Genomic DNA, 14,790 nt, shown 5'->3' with positions numbered 1-14,790 from the left:
TAAGCATCAGACTGAATAATGCCAGTCAAACATTATAACGCATGCACTAAATCACAGTCCATGTGTCCATACTGATAATCTATCAATACCAGGGTTGGTCAGAGGGAAAGCTCTTCATTACAGCAGAATTCCAACTAATGGACGTAGAACGAGAGATATACTTAGAAAATCACCACTTTTCAAACATCATAGTAATAACTGATTCAGGCAAGAATCATCAGTGAAGGTTAAAAACTATTGGGTGAAAGTTTAATGAGGAACAAGACATTTATACAGTCTCAAAGTATCCCCCCCACAAACTGTATATTAATTACAAAGGGAAAAACAGTAAATTTACAATAAAGAAAATTGGCACACTCCATCTTAACCAAATAGTTAAAGTTAACATCACTGGTTGTGGGACAAACAACGTAACATCATGTACCTTTGTGGGGACCGAGCCCCAAAAAGCAGTTTCCAGGCTCTCAGCCTCACATAGAAAGGTGCTGGCTCGGGTAGTAAATGGCCATCAACTGTGATTGGATGGCCATCAGCTGTGGCTAGTTGGCCATCAGCTGTAACCAGTGAGCCATTGGCCACTAATATAACTGCCCTGGCTACGCTAGCAGAAAAATGGGGGCTAGCAAGAGCGGATTGCAGAGAGGCGGATGCCGCCGGCGAGAATATAGTGATATGACTCCCCTACTTAAGGCTCCGTGGGTGTTCCTTTTTGGCCTCACCATGTCCTGTGTTCTTATGTGGGGAGCGGGACCAGAGACCCCACCTGTCACCCCCCGTGACACATGGTGCAGCGAGCAGGGTCCCCCGCATGACACTTTCTACTGTAATGCACTGAGGACACATCACTTCTATGGTATTCCTACAAAACAATACGTAGTCTGAAGCTAATTATAAGGAAACATCAGGAAAGCCCAAACTAAGAGACATTTCTGCAAAATAATTGACCTGTACTCTTCAAAAATGCCAACATCATGAAAGAAAAAAAGACTGAGCAACTATACCAGATTAGACTAAAGTGACATGACAAATGAATTCAGTGTATGTCGCGTCCCGCGGCAACAAGGGCAGTGAGGATGCAAGAAGGGGCGGTTTGGGTTAAGTTTTTAAGAAAGAAACAAACAGAGACTTAATGCAGTTAAGTATCTCCGAAGGCCAGGGGTCTCTTAGTCTCAGAGGACTGGAGCCCAGAATAAAGCCGGCTGGAGGCTTTTACTGATAGGTCTACAACTACAAGAAAGCAACATTGTCTCTTACACGGTCTGTGAGGCGCAGACCTCATAACAGAAAAATATTTATTCCAATCATCCTTTGTCTGTAAACAGCGGAAGCACAATGTCCCAGGATGTTTTTACTTAAAGTATGTACCTTTTCAGGATCAAGTCTCTCACATTGTAACAACGCCATTGAGATAAGTGGAAACAGGTGCAAGGGAAAAGCCAGAGCCGGCAACAGACTTTCCCAAGCAGGGGGGACGGGAGGCAGGGCCCTTCCCATATTTGTCTAAGGCAGCTCATTAGGGGTCCCCACTTGGTTCCGCCTGGCTTAGGTTGTATCTCCCGTGAGATATCTTACCCGTCTTTGGCTGCAAACCATCTTTTGGAGACCAGACAGAGAGACATGAGGTGTAAACACCTTATGGAAAAAAATTCTATAAAGGACATTAATAGGACAAAGGTAAAATCTAAATCTGAACAGTAACAGTATGGTATCAGTGTTAATTTTCCTGATTTTGATCATTATACTGTTGTTTTTTAAAGAGAATGCCCCAGTTCTTAGGAAATACATGCTGAAGTATTTAGGAGTATAGAGAATTGATGCCTGTAAATTACTCTAAGTGATGCAAAAAAGTATGCAGAGACAGGGATAGAATAAGAAAGCAAATATAGCAACACTTGAAAAATTTACGGGGGTTGCTGGTTAGCTCAGTTGGTTAGAGCGGGAGCTCTTAACAACAAGGTTGCTGGTTCCATCCCCACACGGGCCAGTGTGAGCTGCGCCCTCCACAACTAGATTGAAACAACTACTTGACTTGGAGCTGATGGGTCCTGGAAAACCACACTTTAAAAAAAAAATACGAAACTGGGTAAAGAGTATATGGAAGGGCTTTATAATATTCTTGCAACTTTTAAGTTTGAAAACTAGATCAAAGTAATAAGTTTTTAAAAGCTTAGAATGATAAAAAAGGGAGAACTATACTAAATGTTCTGTAAAGTTCTAACAAGACTATTAGCAGGAGCCAAATTCTGAAACCAAAGCTTTTGGGAAAAAAGACAGAAAGATTCCTGCACTCAGAAAGTTTACCGATGAGAGAGAGAGATAAGTAAACAAAACATTACAAAATCTTATGAAAAGTAAAAGAGGCTAAATAAAAAGAGAGGCTTACCCTTAATGAAGAGTTAAATAAATGGAGATATATGCCCTGTTCCTGGCTGGGAAATCTCAGTAATGTAAAGACATCAACTCTTACCAAATTAAGCTGAAAATTCCACGTAATCATCTAAAAACCATGTAATCTCAACGAAAATCCGAAGATCTTTTGTGGAATTTATTGATTCTAAAAAATTTTTGGAAGGAAAAATGAGCTAGATTAACCAAGAAATGTTTTAAATAACGAGGGAAAACTTTCCCTATCAGGTATCAAAATTTATGATAAGGCCATAGTAGTAATTTTAATGTTGATGTTGATATTAATAGTGATATTTGCATAAGAACAAACGGATACATCAGTGAAACAAATGGGACGATCCAGAAACAGATTCAAATGTATGAGGGAACTTGGTATATGATAAAAGTGGCATTTGAAATCATTGGAGAAAGTCAATAAATCGAGTTGGGACAATTAGCTACCTGTTTGAAAAAATAAAGTGATAGCATTATCTCAAACCATTCACAAAAATTAATTCTAGAGAGTTTAAAGAATAAAACCTAAAAAACCAATTTAGAAACAACCTGTGTCGGACAAAGATTTCTTAGATATAAAACCAAAAGCATGAATCATAAAAGAAAATGTTGATAAATTGAACTTCATCAAAATTATGAACTTCTGTGGCCTCAGGGTTTTTGAAAATTAATTTGGGGAACGTAATCAATAATGTTGTAAAGATTTTGTTGGGTATCCGATGGACATGCGTCCTATTTGGGAGACCACCTCAGAGATACTGTGGATGCCTGATCATGGCATTGTACACCAGAAGCTAAACATTAACGAATGCCAACTATAATTTTATATATATAATGTGATGGCTGGGTGTGAGGTCGGAGGGATAGAGGATGGGGGGAGGGGGTTTCACAGTGTGAGGGATATAAATGATGAACGTCTAAGTAGTACCTTGTCTTGTGCACCTGAAACTAATAAAAAAATTATGAACTTCTGCTCTTCAAATGATACTGGTAAGAGAATGAAGACAAGCTACAGAGTAAGAGGAAATGTTTGCAAATCACATATCTGATAAAGGACGTGTACCCAAAACATATAAGAACTCTCAAAACTCAATAATAACAAAACATCATCCAATTTTTCATGGGCAAAATATTTGAAGAGATACTATACCAAAGGTGCTCAACAATCATTAGTCATTAGGAAAACACGAATTAAAACCACGATGAAATACCATTACACGCCTATTAGAACATCTTTAAAAACAAAACAAAAACCTGACACTACCAAGTGCCGGAGAACTAGAAGTAACTGGAACTCTCATTCATTGCTGAAAGGAATGCAAAGTTGTACAGCCCCTTTGGAAAACAGTTAAACATACACTGACGATAGCCCCCACTTTGGCATCCACCCAAGTGAAATGAATACTCATGTTCACACAAAACCCTGATGCTGGAGTTTACAGCCACTGTATTTGTAATCACCACACACTGGCAACAAATGTCCCTCAACTGGGGAGTTTGGCAAAACAAACTCTGGTACATCCATACATTGCAACCTACTCAGCAGTAAAAGGAACAAACCAATGACACAAACGACAGGGCGGGTACAATGTAAGGGCATTACACGGACTGAAAGAAGCCAGTCTCAAACGGTTATATAGTGTATGATTTCATTTAGATGGGTTTTGAAAAGGCAGAACTCTAATGACAGCAAACAGGCAGTGAGTACTAGGCGTCGACTCTGAAGGGGGACCGAGGAATTTTTGGAAGTGATGGAACTATTGACCATGATGCTGGTTACACGACTGTGCTTATGCCAAAGCTTGAAGAAAAGTACACGAAAAAGGATGAATTTTACTATATGTAAATTATACCTTAATAAAAAAAATGAAAAAACATCCTAGCACACACGTGCACACAAACATACACAGAGAAATGTATGAGAACAAAGGGACACAGTGAAACTTTTGGGGGTGATGCACACGTTCATCATCTTGATTGTGGAGATCGCTTCATGGGTGTGTACGCATGTCAAATCCAGCAAATTATACTCTTTAAATATGTACAGTTTATTGTACATCAATTCTATCTCAATAAATCTGTTAAAAAAGGAAGAACTTATGAGAAGAAAATATAAGTGAATATGTTTAAAACCTTGGAGTAGGGACAGCCTTCTTAAGCAAGACCAAAAAAGCAAGAGCAAAAGCCATAAGGGAAAGGAATGATACACAGTCAAACCTTGTTTTATTGCACTTCACAGATACTGCGTTTTCATCAGCATCAAGACAGACACCCCCACCAGCAAAAAGATTATGGCTCACTGAAGGCTCAGATGATGGTGAGCATCTTTCAAGAATAAGGTACTTTTAATTAAGGTATGCACATTGCTTTTTTGACACATAATGCTTGTACACTGAATAGACTTCAGTGTAGGGTAAACATAACTTTTATATGGATTGGGAAACCAAAAAATTCGTGTGACACGCTTTATTGCCATATTTACTTTATTGCGGTGGTGTGCAACCGAAGCTGTAATATCTCCGAGATGTGCCTGTATATGACTACATCTACAGAAAATTGAAAGTTGAAAGTTTCCATCCTAACGACATTGTAAATAAATACAAAAGAAGGGTAGATTAGGGGGACATACTTGTAACATATACAGACGACCGATAAGTAATATCCAAGATATAAAGAACTACAAATCAATAAGAAAAAACAAACAACCCAATAGAAACATGAGCAAAAGTTTTAATAAGCAACTAAGAAAAGAGGAAATGCCCATATCAATAAATATATCAAAGGAGGATAAATTAACTCACTAGAAATCAGAGAACTATGAATTAAAACAAGACATTACTTTTTGCCTAACAGATTAACAAAAGATTTAAAAGACTGTATCAAGTGTTGGCAGTGGTATAGGGAAAGAGGTGTTCCCACATGCTGTTGTTGGAAGCACTCATTCCAACCATAGTTTGGTGAGCAATTTTGTACTATTAAAATGTAAAATGTGCAAACTCTTCAATCCAATAATTCTACTTTTCATTGCCTACCCTAGAGAAACACTTGCATATATCCATAAAGAGTTAATGGGAAAACCCAAAAAGCTAGAAACTATCTCTCAGTGATTCTCAAACTATGGGTGGTAAAGGACCAGTTTGTTATTGTTCTTTTTGTAAACTTCCAGTCCGAAGGACATTCTGACACCTGCTACAACACAGATACACCTTGAGGACATGATGCTGAGTGATACACAGCAGGCAGAAAAAGACAAATGCTTTGTGATTCTACTAATATGAGGTCCCTAGAGGAGTCAAATTCATAGAGACAGAAAGCAGAATGAAAGGGGACCGGGGAAGAGGGGAAGGGAGAGTAAGTGTTTAATGGGGATGGAATTTCAGCTTGGGAAGATGAGAAAGTTCTGGAGATGGATGGCGGTGATGGTTGCTCACCAGTGTGAATGTACATAATGCCACTGTGCACTTGAAAATGGTCAGCATGGTCAATTTTGTGTTGTGTTTACTTTGGCACAGTTGTAAAGGGAAACGGGCAATGGTACACGCATAGCCCAGAATTCAGTGCAGTGTGTCCTGTCAGAAGCACTGACCCACCTCACTCGCTCAGGCATACTGCTGAGGGAAACAGCAGTCTGCAGAACACTACATAGTATCACCTATGGAGGAAAAAGAAAAACTGCAGTTCTGGTTTGAAATATGCAGAAAAGGATCTGAAGAACAAATACAACCTGTTAACACTGGTTTCCTCCGGGGCTGGCAAAGGAGAACTACCTATAATGTTTGGCTTAAATAACAAAAACATATTCATTGTACTACTTGAAGAATTGCTTTTTATAAAAAAAAAATTAAAAGGATGAGTCAACTACAGAAAATCTACAGTACGGTTAGTAAGAAGGCACAGGTGCTGTGGGGACACAGGGGACACCCAATCCCAGCCTGGGGAAAACAAGGAAGGCTTCCTAGAGGAAGTAGAAAAGAAAGCCTGAAAGGAGTTTTGAAAGACGAGTAGAAACTACCCAAGAAAAATGTGAGTGGAAACAAAAAATGAAGAGGGTATTGTATGTGCGGAGGCATGAGGTGGGAAAGAACAGCTTTTTCTCTGGGAAAGGGAACTATTAGTTTGGTGCAAAAGTAATTGCGGTTTTTGCAATTATTTCCAACCTTTTAAACCGCAATTACTTTTGCACCAACTTATAGTTTACCAGGTGTGAAGCCCAGAACCAACGTAGATGAGTAGAAGTTTGGGCTTTTACACTGGACAAAACAGGGAATTTGTAAAGCTTATAGGCGTCACCTATAAGTTTTACAAAGATCATTCTAGCTGCTGTGCAGAAAAATGTATTGGACAGTTAATTGTGGACGTAAAACGGCCACTTTGAAAGCTACTTTAGCAATCCAGAACAGAAATGATAAAGGGAGTGGGGGTTGAAGGGGGGCAGGCAAGGAATAACAGAAGGGTCTTTTTAATTTTTAAAAATTGTCAATTACAGTTGACACTCAACATTATTTTATATTAGTTTCAGGTGTACAGCATGGTGGTTAGACATTTACATAATTGAAGAAGTGATCCCCTGATTACTCTAGTCCCCACCTGGCACTATACATAGTTATTACCATATTATACACTATATTCCCTATGCTGTACTTTACATCCCCATGACTATGTGTAACTACCAATTTGTACGTCTGAATCCCTTCCTCTTTCTCACCCTGCCCCCCAGCCCCCTCCCCTCTGGCAACCATGAGTTCAGAGTGGTGTTTGATACTGGACATTTTAAGTGTGAGTAGGATTTCCAAGTGGACGTGTTCAATGGAGAGTTGGATTATACAGGTCTGGAACTGGGGAGAAAGGCCTATCAGAACCACATATCTGGGAACCAGGTTAGGGACACCATGAGAATTCAGTCTCTTCTGTACCATAAACCCCATCCTCCCTACTGACTCCTTTCCATCATCACCTGAGTAAACTCAAGTCTCTCTCAACTTTGAGGCAAAAAAACCCCAACCTTTCTTCACTCTATCCTGCTATTGTTTACTCCTCATAGAACAACAGAAAATTCCTGAATGAGTTGGTGCTCAGTGTCCTTCCCACTTGCCACCACTCCACAAAAATAGTGACTGCAAAGGCCACTAAACCTAACAGATGCCTTTAGTCCTCATCTTACACTGGTCTCTCAGGAGCATTTAATACAGTAGTAAATGCACTCCTTCTTTCCTCCCTCCCTCCCTCTCTCCTTCTGTTAGTACTCTGTTCCTTTGGCTTTTAGGGCACCTCACCCACCTGGTTTTCCTCCTACATCTCTCCCCATTCCTCAACTTCTTTTGTGAGCTCCCCCTCTCCTACCTCATACTGCCTCTATATCCAAGCAAAGCCAGATAGAACATGATTGGAAAACTATTACGGAAGGGTTACAAATTCGATTGCAGGTAAGCCTGAGAGCCTAAAACAAAAATGCTTCTCTCCCTACTAAAAATCAACATCAAATGAATAAGCACAGTTTTCTGCTGAAGTAACCCACTGTGGTAGGCTAAACGGCAAAAGGTGTCCAGGTCTTAATCCCCAGAGTCTGTGAACATCTTACCTTATGTGGCAAAAGAGACTTTGCAGAGAAAAAAAGATGTTGAAGATATAATTAAGTTGAAGACCCTGAGATGGGGACATGATCCTGGATTATCCTGGTGGCCTCAACATAATCACCAGCGTCCTTATAAGTGAAAGGAAGGCAGGCAAGTCAGACAAGGAGATGTGAAGACAGGAGTAGAGGAGTATAAACTAGTAGAACCATGTCAGAGGGGCATTTGGCAGTAAGGACTAAGATTACGAACGCATGTCATTTTTGATTCCACCCCTAGGTAAGTGCCCTAGAGCAAGCAGACAGTGACATGTTCTCAAAATGTGGTCCACAGATCCCGGGGTTTCCCGAGACCCTTTCAGAGGGTCTATGAGATTCAAAACTATTTTCATCATAGTATTGAGACGCTGTTTGCCTTTTTGACCATGTTGATGTTTGCAAGGATGGTGCAAAAGCAAAGGTGGGAGGAAAAGAAAGAGCAGAGGTGGGTAAAACTGCTGGTTCCTCGGTGCGGGCCAAGGCAGAGGCAGCGTTTTCACCACCACACACTTAGGAAATGTCCCTGATGCAGCCATCAAAATGATGGACTCTCCAGCCTTGTGCACATGGCTTTCGAGTAGTCTCTGTACCAAAACAGAAAGTGCAGACAAAGCACGCTGAAGCACAATGGTTGCCCAAGGAAAAGCGCCTGTGAGATTGAGTTGGGAACTGAATGAGTCCCTTTTGCCATGGAACACCATTTTTCTTGAAATAACAACTGACAGATAAATTATGGCTATTCAGATTTGAGTATTTGGCTGGCATTTTCTCGAAAATGGACAAAGTGAGCCTGTCACTTCAAGAAAAACAACTGACAGTATCTGGCGCCAATGATAAAATGTGAGCTTTCAGGCAAAAATGAGAATTTTGGAAAACTTGCAGCTCCACCATAGGTTTGGCAGCTTTCTGACACTTAAAAGACTTCTGATGAGAGCAGTGGTGACATTAATGGCTGTAATTATTTGGCACTGCATAATAATGCATTAACTATGTCAATATCTGAAAGGTCTGCAGAACTCAGTGAACCGATTATTTTCCAAATTGTCAAAGCACAATGTCATAAAACCATGCGCAGGCAAAAGATCTATTGAAGTACAAGGTAGACCAAAGGCTTTTAATGTAACAAACTATGGAAAGTTGGTTGATATGGTTTCCAAATCCATCTTAATCTTTAAGAAACTACTACCATGTGTCCCCAAAAATAACACCTAACTGGACCATCAGGTCCAATGCATCTTTTGGAGCAAAAATTAATATAAGACCCAGTATTATATTATATTAGACCCGGTCTTATATTATAGTAAAATAAGAGCAGGTATTATATTACATTATATTACATTATATTATACCCGGTCTTATATAAAATATAGTATAATACCAGATCTTATATTAAATTTTGCTCCAAGAGACACATTACAGCTGATGGTCCGGCTAGGTCTTGTTTTTGGGGAAACACAGTACTTGTTGAGGATTGATGTAGTATTAAAGAATATCCCAAATTATCTGAAAAGACTATTAAAATACTCCTTGTTTTTCTAATTCCCCATCTGTGTGATATACTCTAACTAAATCATAATAGATCAAATGCAGAAGCAGATATTAGAATCCAGATGTCTCCTATTAAGTCTATTAAAGAAAATTGCAAAAATTTCCTGTTGTTTTTTTCTTTGCTTTGGAAAAGTCATTTTTCATTTAAAATACTATTTATGTTAACATGTAATGGGCTTGTTGTTATTATTTTTGATCAATAAACATTTTTAAATTCTCTCACTTATCATTTCTAATACATTGAATATAGATATAAACCCACATACACAAATTTTCTTAGGAGTGTAAAGGGGTCCTGAGATCAACAAGTTTGAGAACCACTGCCCTAGAGAAAGTCTGACAAGGACTCACGTGTGGGAATGTTTGTAGCAGTGCAGGCTCACTGCTACGTTTTATCGTGCTTTTATCGTGCTCCGTTGTTTTATTGTGCTCCGTTTTGACACCCTTCATGGGTATTGCGTTTCTTACAAATTGAAGGCAAGACCCTCCACCAGCAAAGACTCACTTGATTGCAATATTTGCTTAATTACGGTGGTCTGGAACCGAACCCGCAGTATCTCTTTTGGTGTGCCTGTACTGCCTGTAAAAGCAAGAAACTGGGGGAAATCTAGTAGTCTATCAATAAGGAATGGTTAAATAAGCCATTGTATAGCTATTCTGTGGCATATTACGGCGTTTATTAAAATGAAGTAAATCTAGATGTAGCCAAATAAAAATGTTTCCAAAACACCGAATGAAAAAACTTGCAGGACATGTACAGTATGGTATACTTTTTGTAGAAATAAAAATACAACACATTTTCTAGAGCAAAGAAACAAACAAAAAACCTGGAAAGCTGCCAGGGTATATACCAAACTGTTAACAGTGGCTGCCTTGGGAAGGGGGGTAAGAGGACCTACGACCGTGGGTAATGACCAAAGTGTACCTTAACCCCATCCATGTGTAATGTTTTCAGGGTTTTCTTTTTCTTGCAAGGAGGATGCACTAGTGTAATTAAAAATAATTAGGAAAAAGGAATAAAGCAACTGGTCAAGTCCACTGCTATGAGAAAGGGGACTCGCTCCGAGTCCAGGCTGAGAGGGCCAACGTATTTGATGAGTCTAGGAATGAGCCACTAGGGGTGAAATCGGCTGACGGAGCGGGTGGCTGGCTGAAATGGTGGCCACCTGGATGGCGGAACTTTCTGGGTCAGACTCCTCCTGCTCCCTTCCGGGACTGAATACAAAGAAGGTCTTCAGGGCCGCAGAGCTCAGCCTCTCCCGCTTCCGCGGTCACGAACCTCGCGCTGATGCCTACAAACACTTTGGCCATTCCTGGTCCCTGATGCCCACTCCCCGTCCACATCAGACGCAGAGCTGGCTGACGGCTAAGGCAGGGCCTCCCTAAGCGCCAGACCCGAGACTACGACCTCAGTCGGGGTGGCACACCGAGACACTCTGAGACTCCGGGAGCGTGACGGGGTGGGGAGTGTAATAGAGGGTAACTAGGTCCGGGGGGAATGGGGGAACGCAGTTACCAAGTAAGTCGCGGGAGGTGGAAAGCAACCCACAGACTCTTCCAGCTGCTGCCAGGCAGGCTTCGCTTTCGAAAGTAGCGCCACAGCGTTCCCATTGGTGTTCCACTCCAGCCAACCAGCAGGTCTCCCTGTGACCCACTCCTAGATTAAGAGGCCAATCAGAAGAGGCTATGTGCGTCGCATTGTGTAGGACCAATTAAAGGCTTGTTCACTTCTGACTGACGTGTGAACAGCCAACCAGAAGGGCTGAGGTCTGGCGATTCAACCTCCTGTTTCACCCTCTGGACCCTGTCCTTTTCCCACCGGTGCCTGGAATCTAGTTGGATCAGGGAGAAATAACCAAAAAGGAGCTCCAGGCTGAAGGGATGGTGGCCCAAGACGCAAAGTAATGTTTTCCCGAGTTTCCAAGAAGGTCGGCCCCGAGGTCCGAGGAGCCTGTGATTCGAATGTCAGTGCTGCTCTGGGCTTGACCTCAACTTTTCCAACCTGAGAAAAGTGTTGGTCGTGAGAACGCCTCAGATGGTATTGCTTTTGCCTGCAGGCTGATTGCTTCATTGTTCCCCAAAGTCAGGTGGGAAGAAACCTGGGAACATTCAGGGCCTTTAATTAAGAGTGGTGGTTTATCTACAGTGAAGAATGGTAAGGATGCACAATTAGCAGTAATAAATACTGCTTCTAGAACAACCCAAATGAAATGTGTGGATAAATTTTTAAAAACCTAACAGCAGTATAATTACAATTAAACGTACCCCAAAAAATGCAAATTAAAACTAAGAAATACCATTTCCCCCGAATAGTTTGGATAATTATTGTTTAATGTTTTGCCACTTTTGGCAAAGAAACTTTTTGTGGGGAAACAGGAATTTCTCCACTTCATGTGGAGAAGACAGAAATCCTAGTTTGCTGTTAAGTGGGAGCCTAAACTGTACCCTTTAAGAAGGCAACTGAGTAGTACCTAATCAAAATGTAAAATGTGCACATCCTTTGACCCAGCACTGCTCTAAGAATCTAGCCTACATACATGCAAAGTACATGAGCAAGGTTATATGTAGTATTACTTGTAGTAGTGAATGATTGGAGACAAATTTCCATCAATAAGTGAATCAGGAAATTGCGATACAACTATACTATGAAATGTTATGCTGCCATTTTAAAAAATGAGGTAAATTTCCATATATTTCCGTGAAAGGAAGTCCACAATATGTTTCAAAGTGAAAAAATTAAGTTGCAAAATAGTACATGTAATAGCCCACTTGAAAAAAAACTATATACAAGCATGTGGATATTCATATCATACATGTATATTGTGTGAATATGTCTATTCATATATACGTGTTTATATTATTTGTGCATAGAAAAAGGTCTGGGAAAACACATACCAAAATAAGTTATTCTTGGAGAGTGGGAATAGGAAGAGGGAATGAGGAGAAATCTCTCACTTTTTACACATTTATGTTGTTTGAACTTTGTCAACTAGCATTAATTACTTTTGAATTTTTACCACAAAAGTTTTTCACAAAATAGGCGCTTTTGTAATCACAACAATCAACAAAGTTATAATTTATGTAATGCAAATAAGAATAATTTCTTACGGGTATGAGGTGACTATTTCATTTAAAAATTTCAGCTAAAAGACCTAGAATAAAATCAACACCGAGTTTCAGTGTTGTCCCCACGACTTGATAGAACAGGATGTTGCAAACAAAATTTAATCAGGTTAAGTGAAGTCACTAATTTCTGGGAGAGAAAACTACGCCACAGCAAACTCCATCACATGGGGAAAATTGTGATTTCCCCTTTTTGGTGGCATCACCTCCAGGCTTTACTCCTTGGCAAGGACTGGAAATCATCAGAATCAGAGATTTAAGATACTTCAAATATCACTTAGTCAAATCTCCTCATTTTATAGTTGAGAAAACAGGCCTGGAGTGGTGAAGCAATTTGCCTGCCTAAGGAGCTCGATACCACAGAGAGCTCCAGATCCCAGCTGACTATACCGGACCTATTATTCTTTCTACTTCTTTTCAGATCTTCCTGACTCTTCATTCTGATGACATATTAGGAAATTAATCTTATGAGTATCAGACACCCCTGTATTTAAACTTTAGAAAAATGCACAACAATATATATATATCCCTCCATTAGCACAGATGATCAAAAGTTGACTGTATTTGGACAAAACACATTGGTATGATAATACCAATACATTTTCTTGAAAATATACAAATTTCTGTGAATCTAACTGTATTTTATTGTTCACTTTAGAACGACTGTTTTATCCAATTTCTGATTGCTCTTCAATTGGCACTACCTCTCAATCCTTTACTTTCAGTTTCTCTATATCAAGTAGTTGGTTATCTACTGTATACAAACACTTAAAACCACCAGAGGAAGTACTAAAGGAAGCCTGCCTTGATTTAAAGAATCCTTTTGTAATGTCAATAATTACCCCACTTGGTCTGTTTTGTAAGGAATGAGTTTTCTGTTCTCAAAAGCATAGACAGAAAGATAGATAGACAGACAGACAGACAGACAGACGGATGATAGAAGATAGAAAATAAAATTGAAATAGGGAACAATTTTGTACAAACAAGGCAAAGTGATAATAAGAATGAGGGGTGGGGAGTGGCAGAGAACCACAACCTAAATTAGTCACAGACACAGAGCGTTTATATTTTACAAGTGAATTTGAATACTGCCAGGTATAAATGGACTAACAGCCACCTAACCTTCAAGCTATAATTAAAGTGGGGTCCAGTTTTAGATTCCATGACACGTTCAGGACCTTGGAGAGATTTCGGAATAATAAAGGTAAATAGGTTCATAATGAGCCAAATGAGAAAAATTAGAACTATTATTGTGTCTGAGACGACTAGGGGTGACTCAACAGTCCTCAAGGATATGAATAGCCATTTCTGTGAGCAGCTGGTCTAGATTCCACAGCAGAAAGTAGTTTTACATAAATTACTAAAATATATATTTGAAGATAGAAGTATTTTGCTTAGGATAGCTCACCCAACAAAAACCCAGAAAGTCTGAATGCTGTCCATCTGTCCCACCCTTTACTTGCTCAAGGATCCTTTGAGATAAGGATCTCAAAGAATGGGTCAAAGTATAGATAAGGCATCTTTGGAATGTGAACATTTAGATTTCTGGGTCTGCTACTATGTTCAGAATTCGTTGCTAACCTGTTCCCTAGGTCCCAGTGTAAGGGTGTAAGGTTGAGCGCTTCCACGCTATGGGGAAAGGGAATTAATTAGCAGTAAACACCTAGATGCATGCATGAACTTGAATTCCTCATAAAACTATGTTTTCTCCTCAGTGTTGATGGGTAAAAAGACTTGGATTGAGGGTTCTTTTGGGATCCCATTACTGTGCTAATGGCCAATTTGACTCCAAAGAAAGGGAATTTACCTGATTTTTTTTTTTTAAAAAGACACTGGACATATAGTTAGATGTGCCTGGATGTCATGCAGGGACTCGCCTCCTGATCCCCGCACCAGAACGCAGGATATAGTGAGGCCAAAAAGGACCACCCACGGAGCCATGGATAGGGGGTTCATACCACTATGTTCTCGCTGGCGGCTGGGCTGGAGACACAGGAAGCAGGCTCCACAAGATGTGTGATGGGCCGTCCGCTTCTCTGCCAACCAACCAACCCACCCACCCCCTAGCTCAACCACGGCAGTTATATCAGTGACTAATGGCTAACTGGTTA

Source organism: Rhinolophus hipposideros (genome assembly GCF_964194185.1).
Source record: "Rhinolophus hipposideros genome assembly, chromosome: X".
Taxonomy (NCBI): domain Eukaryota; kingdom Metazoa; phylum Chordata; class Mammalia; order Chiroptera; family Rhinolophidae; genus Rhinolophus; species Rhinolophus hipposideros.
Note: the sequence above shows the minus strand (reverse complement) of the source record.